We start from the raw sequence: 25,570 nt of genomic DNA, 5'->3' as shown, positions 1-25,570 counted from the left end.
TGGACAAAATGGGACGAATTTTAGCGATATTACGGAGATGAAAGAAGGCCGTTTTAGTAACACTCTTAATGTGCGACTCAAACGAGAGAGTTGGGTCGAAGATAATACCCAGATTCTTTACCGAGTCACCTTGTTTAATTGTTTGGTTGTCAAATGTTAAGGTGGTATTATTAAATAGATGTCGGTGTTGAGCAGGACCGATAATCAGCATTTCCGTTTTCTTAGTGTTGAGTTGCAAAAAGTTAGCGGACATCCATTGTTTAATTTCATTAAGACACGCCTCCAGCTGACTACAATCCGGCGTGTTGGTCAGCTTTAGGGGCATGTAGAGTTGGGTGTCATCAGCATAACAGTGAAAGCTAACACCGTATTTGCGTATGATGTCACCTAGCGGCAGCATGTAAATACTAAAGAGTGCAGGGCCAAGAACCGAACCCTGGGGAACTCCGCACGTTACCTTAACATAGTCCGAGGTCACATTGTTATGGGAGACACACTGCATCCTGTCAGTAAGATAAGAGTTAAACCAAGACAAGGCTAAGTCTGTCATCCCAATACGCGTTTTGATACGCTCTAATAAAATATTATGATCAACAGTGTCGAAAGCGGCGCTAAGATCAAGAAGCAGCAACATAGATGAAGCATCAGAATCCATCGTTAGCAATAGATCATTAGTAATTTTTGCGAGGGCTGTCTCCGTAGAGTGATTTGCCCTGAAACCGGACTGAAAAGGTTCACAGAGATTGTTAGACGCTAAGTGTTCATTTAGCTGCTGTGCTACAATTTTTTCGAGGATTTTCGAGATAAACGGAAGGTGGGACACCGGCCGGTAGTTTACCAGGAGATCAGGATCGAGGTTAGGTCTTTTGAGTAGAGAATGAATAACCGCTTTTTTGAATGCTAGGGGAACAGTGCCAGAGGAAAGTGATAAGTTTATAATATTTAACACTGATGGACCTAGTAATACAAAAAGCTCATTGATAAGTTTCCCAGGAATTGGGTCAAGTAAACATGTTGTTTGTTTTGTCCCATTTACACATTTTGACAATTCCTCCAATGTTATTTCATCAAAGAAAGAGAAACTATTTTGGAGGGCGGTATCCGTCGTATATACAGTCGTATCTGTGTTAATAGAACCCAGTTGTAGCTGAGATGCATTGTCTTTAATCTCTTTTCTAATGACTTCAATTTTCTTATTAAAGAAATTCATAAAGTCATCTGCTGAGTGGGTGGAGCTACTGGGAGAAGTCCCTTGTTGGGTTAGCGATGCTACTGTACTAAACAGAAATTTAGGATCATTTTTGTTGAGGTGGATAAGATTTGAGTAATATTTAGCTTTAGCTGAGGTAAGCATGCGTTTATAAGTTATTAAACTATCACACCATGCTTGATGGAAAACCTCAAGTTTAGTCGCACGCCATTTGCGTTCCAGCTTTCTACATGATAATTTCTGGGCTTTAGTTTCTTCTGTAAACCATGGGGTACGCCTTTTAGGGGCCCTTTTTAGCTTTAGCGGTGCTACACTATCAATGGTGTCGCGCAGGGCGTCATTAAAGTTGTTAGTGAGGTTATCAATAGAGCCCACATAATTTGGGAATGGTGCCATTACCGAAGGCAGTAGGTCAGTAAGAGTCGTCGTTGTGGCAGCATTAAGGTTGCGGCTGCTATAGTAGTAGTTATTATTATTATTATTAGTTTGTTGACAATGAGTCAGAACTTCGACTTTTATAAGGTAATGATCGGACATTACTTTAGTGTACGGGAGTATCGTAACTTTAGAGGTGGTGACACCCCTGACAAGCACTAGATCTATCGTATTACCGTTGCGATGCGTGGGTTCATTTATTATTTGTGTAAGACCACAGCTATCAATTATAGTCTGGAGCGCCACGCATGGAGGGTCCGATGGGGTATTCATATGGATATTAAAGTCCCCCATTATGATTATATTGTCGGCGTGCGTCACTAGATCAGCAACAAACTCTGAGAATTCACTGATGAAGTCCGAATAGGGCCCAGGGGGGCGGTAGATAACAGCCAGGTGGAGAGGCAGCGGTGTGACAAACCTCAAAGTGAGCACCTCAAACGAGTTATATTTATTATTTAGGTTAGGTGTAAGATTATAGTTTTCATTGTATATTAGTGCGACACCCCCTCCCCTTTTAAGAGGTCGGGCAACATGTGTATTGGTATAGTTAGGAGGAGATTCCTCATTTAGCGCAAAAAAATCGTCTGGTTTGAGCCAGGTCTCGGCGAGACCAACGACGTCAAGTTTGTTGTCTCTAATGACTTCATTAACTAATAGCGTTTTGGAAGATAATGATATTATGTTTAAAAAGCCCATATTATAGGTAGTGGGCTGTTTTGAGGATTGTTTGTTGAAATTATCCGAAGTAGCAATATTAATAATGTTGCGTTTATTATGCGTATTGCACTTTAAATAGTTTCGACCGTATCTAGGAATTGATACGACGGGGATATTCAGATTGTTTGCTTGATGTTGCGATAAACTGAACGCATCATAGTTAGCTACCTCAGTACAATGTATGTCTGCCTCTGACACGGTCACAAAAGAAAAAACATTATGTGAGTTGTGTTTTATTCTAAGAGAATTGCTATGTGTGCAGGGATTATCCAGCCTGACGCCGGCTAGTTCTAGTTTAAATGGCTTCTTACCCGGAGACTCCACGCTTCTTTGGTTAGCTTTTCTCTTTGTTGTTAGCCCAGCTCGGCATCCCCGCTTCTGCTTCCGCTCGCACCGCTTATGTCGTCTCCATTGGCGGTCACCGCTAGCACTTGACTCCGCTGCTACAAAGGCCGCTCGATGTAGCCCGCGAAGTATTCCCATGCTAGCGAGGAGGTCCACCGTACATGCATCTTTCAGTCTATAACGACCCGATCCATCCACATCCAGAATTGTCTGTCGGTCGTATGTGATCACAGAGTGTTCACGCTTTGAGCCAGCCATGAAATTGACAGAAATGACGGGTGTTTTTTGCCAAATCGCTCTACACTCCCAAGAGCATTAGCATAGCCGCTGCATTCCCATGCGCCGCCAACTTGCCAAATCCCATGAAGTACAAACCGAACAAGAAAAGTAATATACACCTCACGGATGATGCAAAACAAATACAAAACCAGACAAAAAATAAGTAAAATAATAAGTAAAATAATAAGAAAATAATAAATATAAAGCAAAATGTAGACACTTACGGCTGTCCATATGATCTTATTGTTCTGTCTTTATATATTTTTTTCAATTGGAATATATTACTACTCTTTTTTTTCTCATTGTAAAGAGAATTCCATAGTTTAATTACCCCCAGCTTTAAATATCTGCTCGATCTATGATTTCAAAGCAGGTCAACCATCAAATTATACACTGTTAAAATGACAATAGATGTTACGGTAACAAACTTGAGGCTCATTCACACTAGGAAAAAAAACTGGGGTAGGTTTTTGACCTCGTTTATACTGCACACCAATCTGATTTGTTTTGCCCTTAAGTGACCCAGCTCCAAAGTGCTTCAAATCTGATTTTTTGGTGTCACATTTAGGCCACATCAGGAAGTAGTCCTGAATCTTATTGGAATCTGATATTTTCAAATGTGAATGCAGTCTAAACGCAATGCGACCTGAATGTGACTTTTTCGTCAGCTTTGGGGGAGCTACGTCACTTGTGTGCCCCGGAAAGACGCAGTCGCCAGTGGAAATAGATATTTCATCACATCTGGTTTCGGTTTTTGTTGCATCACTTGTCAATCGTGCGCAAATAATAGGCTATATGTAATATATGATTATATATTTTGATTCTGAAAAAATTGCGATTGTTGAAAGACCGGAATTGACGCTGTGGCACATTCACTCACATGTGAGATGAAAAATAAAGGTCCTGTAGATCCATGCTGACGTCTGTGTCTCCTCTACTTAACAGCCATAAAAAGATTACAACCCTCCCAAATATATTACACTATATACAGTACATCCATTCATACATTATATTACTTTCATTTACTTTCACGTTAAAAAACACTAATTTTTAAGGTGTTGCGAGTTTTATTTTATTTTGTAGTAGTAGCGACTTCTTCCCGGTCAACTTCCTTTGTTTTTGATGTCGAGGCCACATTGGGGCCACATTGGGGCCAAATTGGGGCCTGTGCGCGTTAACACTGGAGTCTGATAAAAATCACAGAAAAAATCAGATCTAAAAAAAAAAAAATCTGATTTGGGCCACTATGGCCTGGTCATAGTCTAAGTCATGGGTGTCAAACTCTGGCCCGTGGGCCAAATTTGGCCCGCCGTGTAATTTCACTTGGCCCTTGAGGCAATATCAAATTAACACTAAAGTTGGACCGCCAATTATATATTGCTGCGGTGCCACGGTAACACCGCATTCACCGCTACTTCTAATACTTGCCACTCCTCCCGAATACATATTTTTTTCAGCTAGTCAAGCGAGTGCTGGCCCAGTTTCATGTCATGTGCGGTTTCTGCACCCACACACAACTGAATGCAACGCATACTTCATCAACAGCGATACAGGTTACACTGACGGTAGCCAAATAAAAAACTTAACACTGTTAGAAATATACGCCACACTGTGAATCCACACCAAACAAGAATGACAAACACATTTCGGGAGAACATCCGCAACACAACATAAACACAACAGAACAAATACCCAGAACCCTTTGCAGCACTAAATCTTCCGGGACGCTACAAGGTGTGTGTGTGGGGGGGAGGTTTGGTGGTAGCGGGGGTGTATTTTGTAGCGTCCCGAAAGAGTTAGTGCTGCAAAGGATTCTGGGTATTTGTTCTGTTGTGTTTATGTTGTGTTACGATGCGGATGTTTTCCCGGAAAGTGTTTGTCATTCTTGTTTGGTGTGGGTTCACAGTGTGGCGTATATTTCTAACAGTGTTAAAGTTTTTTATACTGGCACCCTCAGTGTAACCGGTATCGCTGTTGATGAAGTATGCGTTGCATTCACTCGTGTATGCGTGCTGAAGCCGCACATATCTTGTGACTGGGTCTGAATGATGTATGAATTGGGTGGATGAGATATAATGACTGTTGAACACCTTCGTTCGATAATGAAAGTTGCCTCAGCTCAAAGCCTGAGCCCCGACATTAATGAACTAGCATCCAAGAAAAGATGCCAGGTATCTGGCTTGGGTACATCAGATTAGATCAGTGTGTTGCAAACTGAGCAGTTTAAAGTCCTGAATGGTTTTAATATTCATTATTTTATTTTCAAATTTATTAGCCTGTGGAAAAAGTTAATGTTGATATTTACCTCAGAAGGCTGCAAATAGAAAAGAGGCATTCAATTTTTATTTAAATTGTATTTGATATGCCATTGATATTTTTTTATTATTATTATTATTAAAACTCGATTTTGCATGTCACTATAAAGTTATATTTTGATTGATTGATTGAGACTTTTATTAGTAGGTTGCACAGTGAAGTACATATTCCGTACAATTGACCACTAAATGGTAACACCCGAATAAGTTTTTCAACTTGTTTAAGTCGGGGTAACAACCTTGCTTGTTCAATATTCAATGCAAAACTTGTTTGGGTCCCTATTAAAAGGTTAATTTGTTCAACCTTGGCCCGCGGCTTTGTTCAGTTTTAAATTTTGGCCCACTCCGTATTTGAGTTTGACACCCCTGGTCTAAGTCATCCATCCATCCATCCATCCATCAATTTTTTACCGCTTGTCCCTTTCGGGGTCACGGGGGGTGCTGGAGCTTATCTAAGTCAGTGTACAGTAATACATAGTAAAAACAATAACTATAGGTTTTGCAGTAAAATTCTGGCAAGTTTTTTTGGACCAAAAGATTTTTTTTTTACAGCGAAAGTAGAAATATATATAATAATAATCTAATGCATAGGTGAATTCTTCTACATTTACATTTGTATATGTTTTACTTTTCCAAGCGGCCCTCTGGGTGCAGCCATAGCTGTGAAGTGGCCCTCAATGAAAACGTGTTTCACACCTGTGGTCTAAAAGTTAGTTTTGCTTATTAAAAATAATGTTACATGTTAAAAGTGTACTATTGTGGGGGCCAAACACCATTTAAACTGATTTAAATTCATTTAAATGGGACACTTTGAAGGGTTTTGCGTTAAAAGTGCCATTACAGAACCAGTGAAGCTCATAAATTGAGGTATTTCTGTACATAAGTAATTGAAAAGTCAGGTTTCCTTTAACATGACTGGGTGGAATAACGCCAGATGAAGACACCCAGCAATAGCTTGTTACAAAAAAAGTAATGTAAATATAACCAGTCTCTGGAAAAAGAAGCTTTGTGTCGATATAATAAATAGAAGTGTCTTCAATTTTAATGGATTCTTCTGCTGCCTTTGTTGTCACATTGGGTAATTCTCTGTATTGGATTTCTTGCTCGCGGAACTAGACGGACAAATGAATTAGGTTCTTCAACAAAATATACATGCTGCGTGACTCTCCGTGAAGCCAAATTGGCAATAGCACAACTCCATTGAAAGAAAGCAGCATTTCAATTGAAAACCGCATGTGGTAGGAGACTCAGTCATCTTTAACACTTAGACTTCATTCTCCAGAATTCCTTCCTTCTCTATTAAAGCGGACAACAAGTTATTCAAAACCAGTCTGACTCCTGCTGGATTAATCTCCTCTTCGCTAAAATCGTAATTGGCCTCTGAGATCTGGTGCTGGGATTGCTGCTGGAAATAATGACAAAGCTGAGTCAATTGTCATATCTGCCTCATTGCTGACTCAATGGACGCTCACATCAGACCTTGTGTAATGCAGCACTCAATTAAAGGCCTACTGAAACCCACTACTACCGACCACGCAGTCTGATAGTTTATATATCAATGATGAAATCTTAACGTTGCAACACATGCCAATATGGCCGGGTTAACTTATAAAGTGCAATTTTAAATTTCCCGGGAAACTTCCGGTTGAAAACGTCTATGTATGATGACGTTTGCGCGTGACGTCGATGGTTGAAGCGGAAGTATCCGGACACATTGTATCCCAATAGAAACAGCTCTGTTTGCAAAATTCCACAGTATTCTGGACATCTGTGTTGGTGAATCTTTTGCAATTTGTTTAATGAACAATGAAGACTGCAAAGAAGAAAGCTGTAGGTGGGATCGGTGTATTAGCGGCCGGCTGCAGCAACACAACCAGGAGGACTTTGAGTTGGATAGCAGACGCGCTATCCGACGCTAGCCGCCGACCGCATCGATGATCGGGTGAAGTCCTTCGTCGCACCGTCGATCGCTGGAACGCTCACAACGGGTGTTGATGAGCAGATGAGGGCTAGCGTAGGTGGATAGCTAGTGTTTTTAGCATAGCTCTGTCGAGGTCCCGTAGCTAAGTTAGCTTCAATAGCGTCGTTAGCAACAGCATTGCTAGGCTTCGTCAGGCGGTACAGCATTAACCGTGTGGTTACATGTCCAGTGTTTGGTAGTATTGTTGATCTTTTGTCTATCCTTCCTGTCAGGTGCTTATTTCTTTTGTTTCTATCTGGATTTAAGCACGATGCTATCACGTTAGCTCCGTAGCTAAAGTGCTTTGCCGATGTATTGTCGTGGAGATAAAAGTCACTGTGAATGTCCATTTCGCGTTCTCGACTATCATTTTCAAGAGGATATAGTATCCGAGGTGGTTTAAAATACAAATCCGTGATCCACAATAGAAAAAGGAAAAAGTGTGGAATCCAATAAGCCAGCTTGCACCTAAGTTACGGTCAGAGCGAAAAAAGATACGTCCTGCACTGCACTCTAGTCCTTCACTCTCATGTTCCTCATCCACAAATCTTTCATCCTCGCTCAAATTAATGGGGTAATTGTCGCTTTCTCGGTCTGAATCGCTCTCGCTGCTGGTGTAAACAATGGGGAAATGTGAGGAGCCCTTTAACCTGTGACGTCACGCTACTTCCGGCACAGGCAAGGCTTTTTTTTATCAGTGACCAAAAATTGCGAACTTTATCGTCAATGTTCTCTACTAAATCCTTTCAGCAAAAATATGCCAATATCGCGAAATGATCAAGTATGACACATACAATGGACAAGCCACGACGACATCCTCGTTTCAGAGCCCACAAAAAGGCAAGGAAAAACTCACAACCCAGTGGGATGTCAATGGGAATGACTATGAGAAACCTTGGAGAGGACCGCAGATGTGGGTGACCCCCCCTCAAATTGCCAAGCTGAATAACAACCTTAGAATCTTCTCCTCTCCGTGTTGTGGGCGTTCTGATGATCAGTATGTATTCTGCATATTAAGGTTGATCAAGGTTGATTTATTTATATAGCACAATTTTAAAATAAACTACTGCCCAAAGTGCTGTGCAGATTAAAACAGAAAGGCAAAAGATTAAACATAATAATAAAGAAAAAGCACAATAAGTAAAGAACATTGTATACATAAAACAGAATAAAACAAATATGTAAAAATAATCATGAACAGACACGCTAAATGGATTTGTCACAATCCTCTTTGCACTAGTTTAGTAGATCAGCTTGTGTTCGCTGTTAGGTTTGCAAATGTTTTAGTACACCTTAAGTCAGTGGCGGGCCGTGCGTTTCCCACCTAGGCCTTCAGTGATCTCCGACTCCAATGATTACCTCTCCATCCATCCTTTTTCCACCGCTTGTCCCTTTCGGGGTCAGTACCATAATTGATGTCACCACATGACCATTGCTGGAGAAATACTATACAGGAACACATTTACACCCTACTGTGCATTGAACCACATCAATAGTATACAAAACGGGTTATTTTCTGGCGCATTTAAAAGTCAATTAAAACGCATCAGCAATTAAAACATATACCGTAAATTTCTCTGCTTGGTTTATACAACTTCCGGTCAATAAAGTTTGATTCAAAGTACACACTTCCCAAAGATATATTAACTGCCCTGACCACATGATGGCGACAAATACACATTTAACAATGTTAATTAAATGACAAGCATGACACACTAACAAGAGTTTACAACTTTTAGTGTCAACAACTTGTGATCTTATTGGCTATCGCAACTGTCTCTTAACTCTATGTGTTTTCTAATTCATCCACTAACGGTCCCGATGAGTAGCCAATCACAGGGCGCGTAAAAGTCACGTTCAACGTGAGACCATCTAGAAGGCCTTCTGACAACAACTCATGATCTGATTGGCTATCGCAACTGTCTGTCACTGTATGTCCCCGATCGCTTACAGTGCACGGACGCCCGCATTGTTGATTCTGAAGGCCTCTGGCAGATTTTGTACAGCATGGCAACATAAGCTAGCTGAATTCTGATTGGATACAATCCAAATCAGAATCAGAATCAGAATAGTTTTTATTGCCATTGTTTGAGAACGGGTTCACACACTAGGAATTTTTCTTGGTGCAATGGTGCAACATAAAACACATATAACACAGAATAGGTAATAAAATGAGCTGTAACTGAGCTATCAGATCTTGTTATTGTTCATGTGTCTGATGGCCGAGGGGTAAAAACTGTTCAGGTGGCGGGAGGTGTGGGTCTGGATGGACTGTAGTCTCCTGCCTGAGGGGAGAGGGTAGAATAGTTTGTGTCCAGGGTGAGAAGAGTCAGCTGTGATCCGACCCGCACGCCTCCTGGTCCTGGAGGAGAACAGGTCCTGGAGGGATGGGAGCCTGCAGCCAATAACATTCTCAGCAGCACGTACGATGCGCTACAGTCGATGATTGTTCCGGATTGTCTCGCCGGGGAACCCCACGGTGATGGAGGAGGTGAGAATGGACTCGATGATGGCTGAGTAGAACTGCACCAGCATCTCGGTCGGCAGCTTAAGTTTCCTCAGCTGCCGCAGGAAATACATCCTCTGCTGGGCTTTCTTGTTGAGGGAGCTGATGTTCGGCTCCCACTTGAGGTCCTGGGTATGGTGGTGCCCAGGAAACGGAAGGAGTCCACGATAGAGACGGGAGTGGGAGAGTCAATCAGGGTGAGAGGGGATGGTGGGGCTGAAGTCCATGATCATCTCCACTGTCTTCTGGGCATTCAGCTCCAGGTTGTTGAGGCTGCACCAGGATGCCAGCTGGTCCACCTCTCTCCTGTAGGCAAACTCATCGCCATCCGAGATGAGCCCAATGAGGGTGGTGTCGTTCGCAAACTTGAGCAGCTTTACTGAATGGTGACTGGAGGTGCAGCAATTTGTGTACAGGGAGAAGAGCCAGGGGGAAAGTACACAGCCCTGAGGAGTACCAGTGTTCGCGGTTCGACGGTCCGAGACAATCTTTCCCAGCCGCACGTGCTGTCTTCGGTCCGACAGGAAGTCGTTGATCCAACTGCAGAGGGAGTTGGGCACGCTGAGCTGGTAGAGCTTGTCTCGTAGCAGTCCAGGGAGGATGGTGTTGAGGGCAGAGCTGAAGTCCACAAACAGGATCCTGGCGTAGGTTACTGGGGAGTCCAGATGCTCCAGGATGAAGTGGAGGGCCAGGTTCACTGCATCATTCACAGACCTGTTGGCTCTGTAGGCGAACTGCAGTGGGTCCAGGAAAGGGGCGGTAATGTCCTTGAGGACTAAGCGCTCAAAAAACCTCATGACCACAGACGTCAGCGCCACTGGCCTGTAGTCGTTAAGTCTTGTGATCCGTGGTTTCTTGGGGACAGGGACGAGTGGAGGTCTTGAAGCAGGACGGCACGCGGTATAGCTCCAGAGTGGCGTTAAACATGTCAGTGAAGACAGGAGCCAGCTGATCCGCACAGTGTACCAGGGGGGAGGGAGAGACGCCATCTGGCCCGGGGGCCTTCCGTGTGTTCAGCTTCAAGAACTGCCGGTGCACATCCTCCTCTCGGATGGAGAGGGCATGGCGGGATGGGTCTGTGGAGTCCTTTGATGAAGTCTAAACTAAAACTAAAAACAACAGCGCTGGAAGTAGCATAATATGACATGAAGAGAATATGAATACTTTTAGATATTTAGGGAATGTAAATTAAAAAATAATTGTATCTTTAATTATGATCATGATTTCTGGTTGTTAGGCCAGCAGAGAAGGCCTTGCTGGCTCTGACCGCCCACCGCTGCCTTAAGTAGATCAGGCCCTAAGTGTCCTTAATTGAACAATATTGCTGTCTAAAACACGACAATATAAACAAGTATCAAATCATTATAGTTGCATATTACCTACAGATACTAAGTCTGCAAGGCAGAAGCGTATTAGAAAGTCTCCAGTAACAAACATGTCCTCATCATTCAATTTACTCTGTCATAGCTTTTTGAACTATTGTGACCACTAGGTGTGGCCAAAACACAAACACTTTTTTCAAAGGCATAAATCTACAGTATCATAAAGTTACTGTTTTCATGCATACTATTGTTTGTTGAGTAACATTTGTTAGTATTCCACACTACAAAATTGTAAAAGTACAGTATGTACGATAATTCCTGCTGCTATTGTCTTATAATAAATATCGGTATCGGCCAACACTCTGTGTCGTATCAGGAGTGAAAAAGAAACATAGCGACATCCACAGCAGTGGATTAGATTTTTGTGTATTTATTTTGTCAGCGTTTCTACACTTGGTAAAAAAAAACAAAAAACATTTGCATTTCGAAAGGTCCTTTTTAAAAAAAAAAATCTCTCTGTCTAGTTTGTTGTAATAGAAATACACAAGAAATAAGTCGCCGCGTATATTCCACTGGCAGTCGTGTGTTTGAAAAATAAGTTTTAGGACCGCTCCCAACTGTGTTCAACCAATCATAGTTCGACAACACAGCCCGCCCCTCGAAGAGGTTCCGGGTGGCTTAGAAAAGTCCCACCTAGCTCGGAGGAACTCTGAAAGGTTATCGAAGAACTAAATCTACCCGGGTAGTTTTTGGTGGAAACACAGGAGGAAGTTCCTGCGGTGGAATAGGGCCTATTTACAGACACGGGCAAAATATCAGGACCGCATCCAGTTAAGACCCAGGGCAGATTTAGCCTGCATTGGACCAGTGTGCTAATTGCATGTGTGTGTTAAAATGTTAAAGTTGAAGTACCAATGATTGTCACACACACACTAGGTGTGGCGAAATTATTCTCTGCATTTGACCCATCACCCTTGATCGCCCCCTGGGAGGTGAGGGGAGCAGTGAGCAGGAGCTGTGGCCGCGCCCGGGAATCATTTTTGGCGATTTAACCCCCAATTCCAACCCTTGATGGAGAGTGCCAAGCAGGGAGGTAATGGGTCCCATTTTTATAGTCATTGGTATGACTCGGCCGGGGTTTGAACTCACAACCTACCGATCTCAGGGCGGACACTCCTAACCACAAGGCCAATGAGTAGTAGTTGCAAGGCTACCTTGGATGCAACTACCATCAGTAGGGCACAATAACACACACATGCATTGGCACGTGCACGCACGCACGCACGCACGCACGCACACACACACACATCAGGAGGGACGTCTGCTGCACTTCTAAGAGGAATGCAGAGACCCCGAGACACTCTTTGTGGCAAATTATTAATAATTAATGGCGGAGATTCACACACAGCTTTTGATGTAGGCGCCTCGTAAAGAGGGGGTATGATAGCTTCTCCGGCCGTCACTGAGTTGAGAAAAGCTAATTTTTTTAAAGCTATCTGCGGGGGTCAGAAGACGAGGACATACATTTTTTTTCTGCTGATGAGTACCTCTGGGCATCCCGGATTCATGGACACTTCCCCCTTCATACAGCTTTGTCCCGCTCGCTTAGGCTCACACATGTAGATTTGAAGTAAAAATGCATGGCTAATCAGAGTAATCGCTCGCCGGCGTCCTCGTGCTCTGTGGGGTATAGCTGACCCTTGACATGCCGTCCAAACATGGATTATCCCCCGAGGACCCCATCTCTTCAATCGACTGCCTTTTGCCCCCAGCCTCACCTCAGCCTTGCAATTCCAGAACATGCCTGTTATTAGAAGGGAGTGGTGGACACTTGTTTGCTTTCATCAGAAACAAAAGGAAGAAGGGAGAGGCCATCAGTGGCGGCAATGTGAGGTCAAAGGTCAAAAAGGAAAAGCAACTGATTCTGTAGCAGTGGGCACTTCTGGTGTCGTAGCTTTTGTGTTGGATTTTAATATCTTTTTTCTGTATTTGACATGACTAACATGTCAGGGTATTTCAAATGCTGCATAATAATAATTAGGATAATTACGCTCTGATTCGATGGGCTGACTCCTTTCTTTCGCTATCAGGAGGTTGAGGCAACCAGCGGCTAAGAGCCTATTATTTGCCATGGTTACAGTTAGAAATCAGTGCGAAGTGAGGGCTACATTTATTATCACTATCAGTATTTCATTTTACATTTAACAAAAGTATAAATAATATGATGTAATATAAACATATATGTGTTTTTGTCATAATTTTTTGTTTTATTAATTGCAATAGACATTATGTTGTTGTATGTAGTATATGTACTGTATATGTATGTTGGTGTATGATTTTTTGTCTATTATTTATTTAGTTTTATATAAAAAATTCGTTTTTGTAAAATTTTCATCATATTGATTTAAATGTATTTTTATAGAAGCAATTTTAGTATATTTAGGACCTGATCTGCTCAAGGTTTGCATGTATTAAAACATGTGGAATGCTTATCTTAAATAAACAGAGAAGAGATAGTGCTGCAAGGGATTCTGGGTATTTGTTCTGTTGTGTTTATGTTGTGTTACGGTACGGATGTTCTCCCGAAATGTGTTTGTCATTCTTGTTTGGTGTGGGTTCACAGTGTGGCGCATATTTGTAACTGTGTTAAAGTTGTTTATACAGATACCCTCAGTGTGACCTGTATGGCTGTTGACCAAGTATGCCTTGCATTCATTAGTGTGTGTGTGTGAAAAGCCGTAGATATGATGTGACTGGGCCGGCACGCAAAGGCAGTGCCTTTAAGGTTTATTGGCGCTCTGTACTTCCCCCTACGTCCGTGTACTCAGCGGCGTTTTAAATAAATGTAACTTTTTGAAACCGATACCGATAATTTTGAAACCGATACGATAATATCCAATATAACATTTTAAAGCATTTATCGGCCAATAATATCGGCAGTCCGATATTATCGGACATCTCTAAATGTGCCACTTTTTTTTAAAGGCATTTGTATTAGAAATAAACTGAAACAATCACAAAAATCAGATGTATATAAGTATTCACAGCCTTTGTCATGGCATTTTTTTTTTTTTTTAAACAAATTTGAAAAACATTTTTTACATTGTCATTATGGGGTACAGTCTGTAGAATTTTGAGGACTAAAATTAACTTATTCTATTTTGGAAAAAGGCTGTAATATAACATGTGGAAAAATTAAAGCGCTGGGATTACTTTTAGAATGCGCTGTACATGCAGAATATATGCTGATTATCAGAACTCCCACAAAAATTTAGCACTTGCAATTTGATTGATCAAGACTGAAACTGTTTGGTAGCCACTAGTTTTGTGTCTATATTTAGCAGACCTGAAATCTCGGTGCAAATTGGCACAGTTACTCACAAATGGTTGTGAAAAGGCAGGCAATTGCGCTGCGATGACAGACCATGGAGAGAGAATTTCTCCATCCGTTTATACATATTTGGACTGCCAGAGTTAAAAATATTAGACATATCGTGTCTGATCTACTAAGATCCAAACAACGTAGTGGTTGTAAACTATACATGTGTGTACTATTATTGGGCGTGTTGTGGATGATCCACTGTGGATTTTTTTAGTTTTGTTTGTTTGTTTTGCTGCAGCTGTTACATATACTGTAATATTGTACATTGTAATTGGGATTTGTTATGTATTGTATGTATTATATAAAAATATAATAATATATCAGTATGTATTATAAACTGTATCTATAATATGTGAATATTATATATATTGTGTATATTATATAAAATATAATATAATAATATATCAGTATATTTTATATACTGTATATATATTATGTAAATATTTCATATGTTTATTTTATATTGCTACTGCTACTGGTACATTTTTAGTCAATACCTGCATTATCCTTTCCAGCCTTACCCTTTCCATCCTTTGAAACTGAGCTACTGTGTGAAACTATTTCCCTTGTGGATCATTAAAGTTTGTCTAAGTCTACACTGTAAAAAAAAAAAAAATTCTATTTTTATGGTTAATTTACTCTAAATTTCTACTGTAATTTTTTCAATTTTTTTTAAAATAGTTTATAAAACTGTAGAATTGAAGACATTATCTGTAAATAAACAATCCGCCTGTTATTTTAAGTAATATGCCAGTAATGACAAACTACGTACATTTCTATTTTTTTTACAGAAAAATACCAAATTAATTATACATAGCATTTTCTGTTTTCTTAAATTACTTTCAAATTCATGTAAAATTACAGTAATTATCTTTCATTAAATATGTAGCTTGTTATATAAAAGTCTGTCCATACTAACAATCTAACTAGAATAAAGGTATTTTTCTGCAGAACTGTTTGCATCGTCACTTTATTAAAGGTGGTTGATCTTAACAATTCAGAAAAAATCTGTAAAATAATGGTATTTTTCTGTGGAACTGCCAGCATTGTCACTTCATTAAAGGTGTTTGATCGTAATAATTTGGAAAAACTCTGTAAAATAAAGGTATTTTTCTGCAGAACTGTTTGCATCGTCACTTTATTAAAGGTGGTTGATCTTAATAATTTAGTAAAAATATGTAAAATTACGATATTTTTTCGCAAAACGTTTCATGAAAACTTCTGTAAATATAATGTTTTTGATCATTATTTGGTTTACAATGTTTTACTTTAATTTTATGGTTTTCGTTTGGCAGCCGTAGCTGCCAGTAGATGACCGTTTTTTAAAGCATTTTTTTTTACAGTGTAAGTACAATTGCAGAAGCGGCCCTACTGAAATGAGGATGTTGCTTGTATACTGGCTGTCACCATGGAGACACTCCAGATGTATGGCATATTATGGTCCTACCTGTGGCGTTTAGTCATGTTGACATGCAGCACACTAATATAATATGCACCACCTTTTCTAGGCTATTTTGAAGCACAATCTAGACAACAGAACCTACTTTTAACACACTGAGGGTGCACTGAGGGAGGCGCTCGGGTGTTGTGATGGTGTGCTTGGAAGGATCCAGATGCAAGCAAATCCATATAGCAAGGCATTTTTTTTTATATAGGAGATATATTATTATAATAAACCACCTATATGAAAAAAAATGGACACCGTTAAAAATACACCAGCAGACACCAACATGAATCAATTGAATTAGTTTTAATCAGTCACCCACCCAGCAGCTATAAAATGATAAAATGTCATTGCTGAATAGAAGTAAGAAGTCCAACTTTTAAAGGCAGAAAGGAGAAAGTCCACAGTCCAGACAAACACATCAGTTTGAATCCGACTGATATGATGTGAGCTGACACTCGATAGCGTCACATGACTTGCTTGTTGCGCTTAAACAAAGTGAGGAGAAGACACTTGACAGGGTTATAAGCGTCCTTTCATATTTTAGCTGACAGTAAAACACCGCATTGACTGGATCAACTGGTCAAGCAGAAAAGAGAATCATTTGAAAATCAATAAACGAATGAAACATGGATTTAGAAGGCCCGTGCAAAAACTTCATTATTTAAAATACAAAAATAGTTCTGAAAGGGAATTTCTTTTAAATTTCTTAATATAATTACAAAATTTGGCATCACAGTGGAACAGTGGTTAGTGCTCAAGCCTCACAGCGAGAAGGTCCTAGATTTGATTCCCGGGCTCGCTGTATTTTTGTGTGGAGTTTGCATGTTCTCCCCGTGACTGCGTGGGTTCTCTCCGGGGACTCCAACCTCCTCCCACCTCCAAAGACAGGTTTATTGGCAACACTAAATTGGCCCTAGTGTGTGAATGTGAGTGTGAATGTTGTCTGTCTATCTGTGTTGGCCCTGCAATTAGGTGGCGACTTGTCCAGGGTGTACCCTGACTTCAGCCCGAGTGCAGCTGGGACCCCGAAGGGGACAAGTGATAGAAAATGGATTAATGGATGGAATTACAAAATGTAACTTTTATTTTTTTTTAAAAAGGTAAAAGAGTTTGCACAGTCAAAATATATTGCATTACTAATCTGTGTTCATGATTTTTGTGATTAATCACATGAGTTAACTTGTTAATTTTGACAGTCCTTATGTACATATTTATATATATATATATATATATATGTACATATTTATATATATATATATATATATATATATATATATATATATATATATATATATATATATATATATATATATATATATATATATATATATATATATATATATATATATATATATATATTAAGGCTGACAAAGTTAACTATCAATAACGGCACACATTTTTTTAACGGCCGATTAACGCACACGTGTCCTTTTTGACTCTCGGGTCGTGCCGTAGCGGGGAGACCTTGGCTGCAGTTCACTTGGTACTGATGAGCCACAAGCGAGCAGAAATGGACAAAGCAAAGGCTACCCTCTGGAAATATCAAGTTCAAAGTCATGGCAAGTTTATCTCCTGACAAGACAGGACAATTTTTCGCCGTGAGAAGAGACATCTCTGCAGCAAACACCTGCTGCGTGCATCGAAAGAGGTGGGTAGTTCTTCACTTCCCTGTTCAGATTACGATTAACGTGCTGTGATAACATAACATTTAGATTGTTACTGTGACTGATTTAGTAAGTAAGATGACATAAAAGCTCAACAAAAATGAAAGGATGTCGAAAGGAAACTTTTTTTCATTGTCGATCAAGACATCAGAACATGTCAAGACACTTTTTTCAAACCAATCATCATACTTGCCAACCTTGAGACCCCCGAATTCGGGAGATGGGGGGGGTTTGGTGGTAGCGGGGGTGTATGTTTTAGCGTCCCGGAATAGTTAGTGCTGCAAGGGGTTGTGGATATTTGTTCTGTTGTGTTTATGTTGTGTTACGGTGCAGATGTTCTCCCGCAATGTGTTTGTCATTCTTGTTTGGTGTGGGTTCACAGTGTGGCGCATATTTGTAACAGTGTTAAAGTTGTTTATAGGGCCACCCTCAGTGTGACCTGTATGGCTGTTGACCAACTATGCCTTGCATTCACTTATGTTTGTGTACAAGCCGCATATATTATGTGACTGGGCCGGCACGCTGTTTGTATGGAGGAAAAGCGGACGTGACGACAGGTTGTAGAGTACGCTAAAGGCACGCCCCCAATATTGTTGTCCGGGTGGAAATCAGGAGAATGGTTGCCCCGGGAGATTTTCGGAAGGGGCACTGAAATTCGGGAGTCTCCCGGGAAAATCGGGAGGGTTGGCAAGTATGCCAATCACACACTTTTACGGCTTTAAAATTAAAGCGCTACGCTAACTACATTCCGGGTTTGCCCTTAATGTATTGTGGCGGTGCACACACCAAACAAAATAAAGTGATATAATGTTATGCAGCATCCAGAAGAAAACAAACAAAACAAAGTCTGACGCTCTTTTTAGCGTTTATTGCCAATTGTATGCTAACAACGGGCCCAGTTCCAACAAGTATTTCCTCTGTGCACACAGGTCTGCCTCCATGCTTCACTTCGAGACACACAACACTTGTTCATTTTCCACCGACACGGTGTGTTCACAGACCATGGGAAAAATGACCATCATAACACACTAACATACATGTAAAGGAGATTTTGGTCTACATTCCAAACTTGTGACCTCAAAAGGACGGCACAAGGCAACTGATTTAGGTCCTCAATCTCCTCGGGTTGTCCGGCCAATACAATGAGTCGACGTCAGCTTCTCTCTTGTCACTCTTTATTAAAGGAGATGTTTGTTGATGAAGAGGTTTGTGATGCTCAAGATGTTTATGTTGATAAAGTTTTATGCTGATGAAGTTTACTGACAAAGGTAACTTACAGTCAAAGGAACACTGCTGGCATGTCCGCAAGAGTGTCCAGAGAAAGAAAATTGAGGAGAAAACATGATTGTCCTTCATTCACTGAGGAGGAGCGACTGACTAAATGAGGAAGTAACAAAGTTGAGTGGGACATATGACTATTATGGGATGTTAATGCGTTCAGGTTCTCGAGGAACATATTAAACTGAAACATTTTGAACAATACACATTTCCACCAGCAGGTAGTTACAGTATGAATGGCTATATATAGTGTATTATTTTCCCACTATTGAGTAATAATGCACTGAAAATTTGGCTGGAAAAAGACGTACTTTGATCACGGGAACCGTGCTCCCAAAACATATACCGTATTTTCCGGACCATAGGGCGCACCGGATTATAAGGCGCACTGCCGATGAGCGGGTCTAGTCAGGTCTATTTTCATACAAAAGGCGCACCGGATTATAAGGCGCATTAAAGGGGTCATATCATGATTTTTTTCTAAATGTAAAACACTTCCTTGTGGTCTACATAACATGTAATGGTGGTTCTTTGGTCGAAATGTTGCATAGATTATGTTTTACGGATCATCTTCAAGTCTTCTTCTGACCGTCGCTTCAGGATGCGCCATTTTGTGGGTGGTCTTATTTACGTGGCTCCACTTCGGCAGCGTCTTCTCCCTGTCATCTTTGTTGTAGCGGTGTCGCGTGCAAGGACGGGAGTGGAAGAAGTTGTCAGAAGATGGAGCTAACTGTTTTAATGACATTCAGACTTTACTTAAATCAATAACGGAGCAGCATCTTCTCATCCGTGGCTCACTAGTGCAATAACAAGGCCAAAAATGTGTCCCGTGAAAAATCGTCCGACCGGAATTTTGTAATACCTAAAATTCCGTTATTATTATGTAAACCCACTACACCGGTAGTTTTTAGCGCTTCCATGGCGAGTCGACTGACAGATGTAAGTTAGACCTTTATGCTACTTTATATTAGAAATGGAAACAGCGGATGATGAATGTCCCATAACAAGAGGATAGAGAAAAAGAAGAAGCTTATCGACTACAGTGTCGGCACAGACTACAAAGGCAGACACGTGCACAATTTCAGGACTTATGCAGATCCCAAATACACATCAGCAGGTACCCAAAGGTGAGAAAAGTTGGTTTTGCATAGATTTTGAAACAAAATGCCCGATAAAATGTCTGCTAATAGGCGCCATTTTGAGGTCTTTATACACACACCATACTAATACTCGTATGTTGAAGAGTACGTGTGACTATGTAGCCGTAATGCGCCGACAATCCATCAAGTGGTGCGGCTTCATAGCTTTTTGAGCGCCGTGTGTAATGTTCTGTATTCTCAATGGAACATTCAACGTTTTGGTGTTGTTTACTGGCGTCCTATTGCAGTCTAGACGTATTTCTTATGTGTGACTGCCATCTACTGGTCACACTTATTATTAATGTTTTACTAATTACTTTTCTGCACACTCTTGGCATTCTCTCGATCAGCTTCAAGAGGTAGTCACCTGAAATGGTTTTCACTTCACGGGTGTGCTTGAGGCTCATCGAGAGAATGCCAAGAGTGTGCAAAGCAGTAATCAGAGCAAAGGGTGGCTATTTTGAAGAAACTAGAATATAAAACATGTTTTCAGTTATTTCACCTTTTTTTGTTAAGTACATAACTCCACATGTGTTCATTCATAGTTTTGATGCCTTCAGTGACAATCTACAATGTAAATAGTCATGAAAATAAAGAAAACGCATTGAATGAGGAGAAGGTGACTGAAGATTCCGACAGCAGAAGAAAAACCAATCATCCTGTCCAGGAACAAAAAGTTCTTCTAATGTATATATGATATGATCAAGGTTGTGATTCGATTTTAGCAGACTTTTACTGGAAAATAAATCGATAAGAAATAATTTAAGGAAATACTGCAATGAAATTAAAGCAATGTGAATCCCAAATAAGAAAACTAAAATAGCAAAGGTCTGAGTCAGTGCCAAAGTATTATGCTACATCTGTGTGCATAATAAATTTGCAATCTTGTAAAAAATGTATAACATCAGCAAAAAGCAAACGTCTTGGCGAGCAATCAGATATTTGTAAGTAGAGATGTGCCATCCATGCTGGCAAGTTACTGCCTTCTAAAAAAACACACTCAAGGAGCAATAGGTTAGTCCTGGACTTATTATAATGATGTTTGTCCGATTAAAACAACAAGAAAAATGAACAAACAAAATACCTATATTTGCACCGAACATTGTGAGCTCTTAAAGTGTGTTTTGGGGTCCATTTTTGTCACTTTATGGAGGGGGATACATCCAAACTGTGATAGTAATGACTTGTTCTGTGCAAGTATGTCATTAAGACAACAAAAAGGTTGTTGTGTACTCATTTATTTGTGACGCTCTTTTCCTCCTTTTCCTCGCTTGCTTATCAGGATGTCAGCGGCTGTGGAGGTAATGAGGATCGGTGTTGTTTTAAACATGAAATGGTGATGGAGAGACGGAGATGCAAGGGATGGAGATCAATAAGAACCATTACCTCTTCTCTCTAATGATGCAGCCGTCCTCCCCTCCTCTCCCTCCTCAACCCTTGTCTCAGCCCATTTCTACCCACTATCCGATATCGGAAGGGAGGGGGTTATGAATTATCGAATCCCAAGGGCGATGTGCCTCGCCGCCAATTACCCGGTGAAAAATGACCCTTTCCTGGGGTGTGTACGTGTAAGTTAGGATGTGTGTGTGTGTGTGTCTGGTGGGTGGGGAGGTGGACCAGCTGGTCTACTGATGGACAGCAACAACACTATATTCTTGCACACATGTATATACTTATATAATAATTGTTCCCTGTTAGATCAATTACATCACATTTCACGCATTAATAACTTTTTAGTGTGATATTTAATTTTCAGCCCCGGTCGTATTCATTTTGTGTCATGGCTTCTTCAGCTCGATCACACTGCCCAACAGTGAAGTAATGACAAAGGAGTAGGATGTCCTTATTGGAAGTCTGAGAGGAAGATACAGTACATATAATATCATATTTCTTACCATGTGAAATAAAATGAGTCAGTTCCAGGGTCAAACATTGGCCATAATGTGGGCCAATAGTGGCCCAAGTACTGAGGCACAATGGTGTAATCCCTCCCAAAAAGGCTACCTTTAAACAACAATGGCCGACCACCTGTGTGACTTGCAGCATTGGTTCTTCGATGATAATAATGATGATTATTTCATGCTCTTTTGTCATAAAGAATTCTGGATTTTATGTCCAACCAACAGACTGAAGACTGAAATTTCATAACTCTTCAGGGACCGTACAGAGTATGTTTTAGTGAGTCGCATCCTGGACCTTTAAAATACACACATCATTGCCAGCATACACATGCTAGTACAAGCTGGTGATTTTTTTAGTATGTTAAATCATTTGAACAATACAATTTATTTGCAGTACTACTTGTCACGGCGCGGACTCGAACCCGCTTTTCATCGGCAGCAAGTTCTACCAGCACCTAAATTGGCAGCATGCCAGGACACGCCCCTGCGCGCGCTGGGCACTTCACGCCAGGCAATCAGCAATCCACGCACCTGGCACTAATCCAGACAAGCAGCATAAAGACCAGCGGACCCATGGAGCCTACACCAGAACCAACGTTCCCTCTAAGGTGCGCGCCTGCGCAATTGCGCACTGCTCAAGCGTCCTCTGCGCACAGCAAATATATGCCGCGCACCAAATCAAACCCATCTGAATTCTAAACAAAATAAACACATTTATTCTGTGTAATTTTGCAATGCAACTCTGAGTGACAGTGACAACAAGCGGCCCTAACAGTGTCCGTCAACACCGTTCAATTGAACACCGTTCAATTATTGTAACGTCTATCGAGATGCTCCGAGGACAGGAATTATATCGATCACTTTATTGAGCAAAACTGTTTATATTCGGCCCTAATCACACCAAAAACATGAGTAAAAAACTTCTATATCGAAAAACTAGTCATTTTCTGCCGTACAAACCAGGCCCAAACCAAATTGTCATCTGTCACCAACACGCATACCACTAAGCCACTGGTGCGTTTATGGCCACACAAAAAGTCGGACAATTCAAACACCACACAAAGTTACACTATGACTCCTCAGTCATACGCTGTGTTGGGTTAGTTACTGAAAACCAGTAATGAGTTATAGTTACTAGTTACTTCATTTCAAAAGTAACTTGGTTACTAACTCAGTTACTTACACCAAAAAGTAATGCGTTACTTTGAAAAGTTACTATTTAGTTACTTCTTTTTTTTTCTTTTCTTTTTTAAAAGCTCCCATTAATGCCCTTTAGCCTTCATTTCAGTACTGTTATTGCACTGGACAGGTGACCATTTGGCCCTCGCCAAAGACCTGTCGGGTCTTGTCTAGCGCCTCTTCTCAGCCACAAAGTTTTCTCTTGTGGTGAGGCCTGCTCCTGATGTTTTCTGATTTCATCATCAGACAGGGCAGGTAGGAGTTCTGTCTGGCAGGCAGTGGCAGTCATGATAATTCCAGTCTTGTCATAGCCAGCAGTCTGCTTAGCTACGGAGTCAGCAAAGTTGTTACCATCAGTTACTGTCCCTTTTTCCTTACTGTGTCCCTTGCACTTGACAATAGCTATCCTTTTAGGTAGGAGCAGCGCTGTTTCCAGTGCTTCCATTTCTGTCTTGTATTTAATCGGATGTCCTTCAGCAGTCAGGAAGCCATTTCTCTTCCATTTAAGAAGGTCAATGACAGCTGACATGAAGGCATAAGCCGAGTCTGTAAAGATAGTCACTTCGTAGTCTTTTCCTTCCGGTACACAGAGGTGCCAGTTTTTGGAACAGGCAAAATAGGTGTGTTCCACTCAGAGGTGGAGGGTTCCAATACTCTAGATTGTTTAAGGCCCGAGATGGTCTCTGTAATGCCATCTATGGCTTGTTGTTTTTATGGGTATTGTCTGACATGTACCACACTACTGGTGTCAATTTTGACAGAGACAGGGGTCGCATTGACAGCAAAACCAACATCCGTGGGACCTTGAGACCAAACGGTCAGTGGGAGGGTGTTTAACATGTCAGCAGCTTCAGGATGGTCTGTTCGTTCTTGCCCATGCTCTCGAGCGACCTGAAGATGTTGTAGAACCCCGAGGTCAGCAGTCTGAGAGCAGGAAATACGAAACATATCAACTGAGTCAGAATGTTGTAAGTGTGGTATTTGGGTGTCTACCCAATCAGTGGCAGATACTCCCTGTTTTGCCATTGGACCCAAGTCCTTGGCTTGGTAGGCGGGACAAAGAGCAAGAGAACAATGTGGGACTGCCGTAGCGTCCATTTTATACAATTTTTTCTGTTGCTACATCAATTTGTAAATTAAGGAGGTGTTTCCTTGCTGCTCTGTCCTCAGCCTTATCATTTTCATCTTGCTTAGTCCAATTCTGCATGTGGTGGATAAGGTGCCTCTCCCAGGTAGCACCGTCAGCTCCTGGTATATCAGGATTAGCATCCATCCTTTTTTTCACCACAGTTGGCATTGCGTCAAGTACGGCTCGTCTAAAAAACTGTCGGTGTTCCCCTTCTTTACTGGGGTGCACACCTGTAGCACGTGACCATTGCTCTTTAGCTTGGTTTATGAATACATAAGGTGACTCACCATCTTTCCACTGATAAGTGGGTGTGGCATTTTGACACGAAAGAGGAAAGAGACTGCGCATAGCAGTAGCTATGTCGTGAATGTATGGTGTTATCGGCAAGGTCTGAGGTTCAGCCATTAATCCTGCTTGTTGTTCCATATTTTGGCCATCTTGCGTGGAAACACAACGATACAAAATGCCTCTAAAGTCTGCTACGGAGAGGGTGTACCCTGCTGTTAGTATGTCTAACGTGTTAAGCCAAAGACTCCCACCTTCAGACACAGGTGGGAGTTTGTCAACAATGGCCTGCATGTCTGCAACAGCAAAAGGCTTATATTGAAATCTTCCGCTATTATCAGGAAAAAGTGGATATGCGTGTCCCTCCAGCTTTTTTGAGCGTGTGTTGTATGCATGTGGTTCATGTGGGTGTTGGTCAATGTAGCCTTCCATTGAGCCATTAACAGTTACAGGAGACCACAAAGTCTGGCTCTGTTGTGTGTTGTTCAAGAATGTCTGATGTGCACGTGAGAGGCTGTCATCTACTGGGGGAGGGCATTTGTTTATGGCAACAAAATGGTCTGGCGTGTAAAGTGAGTTTGGCGTTGACCCATGCATTATCTGCTGTCTAGTAAGATTAGGCATATTCGGGAGGTTTTCCGCTGGGTGGCTGTTATTTTGGGGCTTAGGCACCAGAGGTGATTTACACTCAGGAGACAGCGTCAGTTTTGGGGGAGGGTTCAGTTTTAGAGGGGCTGTGTGAACACCGCCCTCAATTGTCACAGGAGTAGGGGGTGGACCAGAGAGCTTTGTTTCTGTTTCGACCACCAGGGCTCCTCCTGTGACTGTCAAAAGTGGGTATAAAGACGCCTCCGGCTTTACGTCATAGGGCGGTGGCTTAGTCAAAGTCTGGGCGGGTTGTTTGAATTGTCTTGCGCATGCGCGACAGGTGAAAGACCAGTCGGTCCATTTCTTCATGTTTATCTCAATTGTTTTCAGTTCTTTAGCAGCTTTTCTTTTTTCCATGTAACTCCTGCTTACTCGAATTCCCTCTAGCTTCCTTTTCTCGTTCGTCAAATGCTTAAATTCTCGAGC

General features: G+C 41.3%; 1 protein-coding gene across 3 annotated transcripts in view; it reads left to right on the top strand.

Annotated features, from left to right (window-relative positions):
* Positions 1 to 25,570, top strand: part of LOC133632656 (MAM domain-containing glycosylphosphatidylinositol anchor protein 1) — a 596,928-nt gene that overhangs the window by 6,476 nt on the left and 564,882 nt on the right. Inside the window, exon 1 of one of the 3 annotated variants that reach the window (XM_062025227.1) lies at positions 22,497 to 22,511. The exons of the other annotated variants lie outside the window; for them this stretch is intronic. The gene's annotated coding sequence lies outside the window, so the exon portion shown is untranslated. Of the gene's footprint in view, positions 1 to 22,496; positions 22,512 to 25,570 lie in introns of those variants that run through there. 3 annotated transcript variants of the gene reach the window in all.

This window comes from Entelurus aequoreus, linkage group LG02, assembly GCF_033978785.1.
Source record: "Entelurus aequoreus isolate RoL-2023_Sb linkage group LG02, RoL_Eaeq_v1.1, whole genome shotgun sequence".
NCBI lineage: Eukaryota > Metazoa > Chordata > Actinopteri > Syngnathiformes > Syngnathidae > Entelurus > Entelurus aequoreus.
This window is presented reverse-complemented; position numbering and strand designations above follow the sequence as displayed.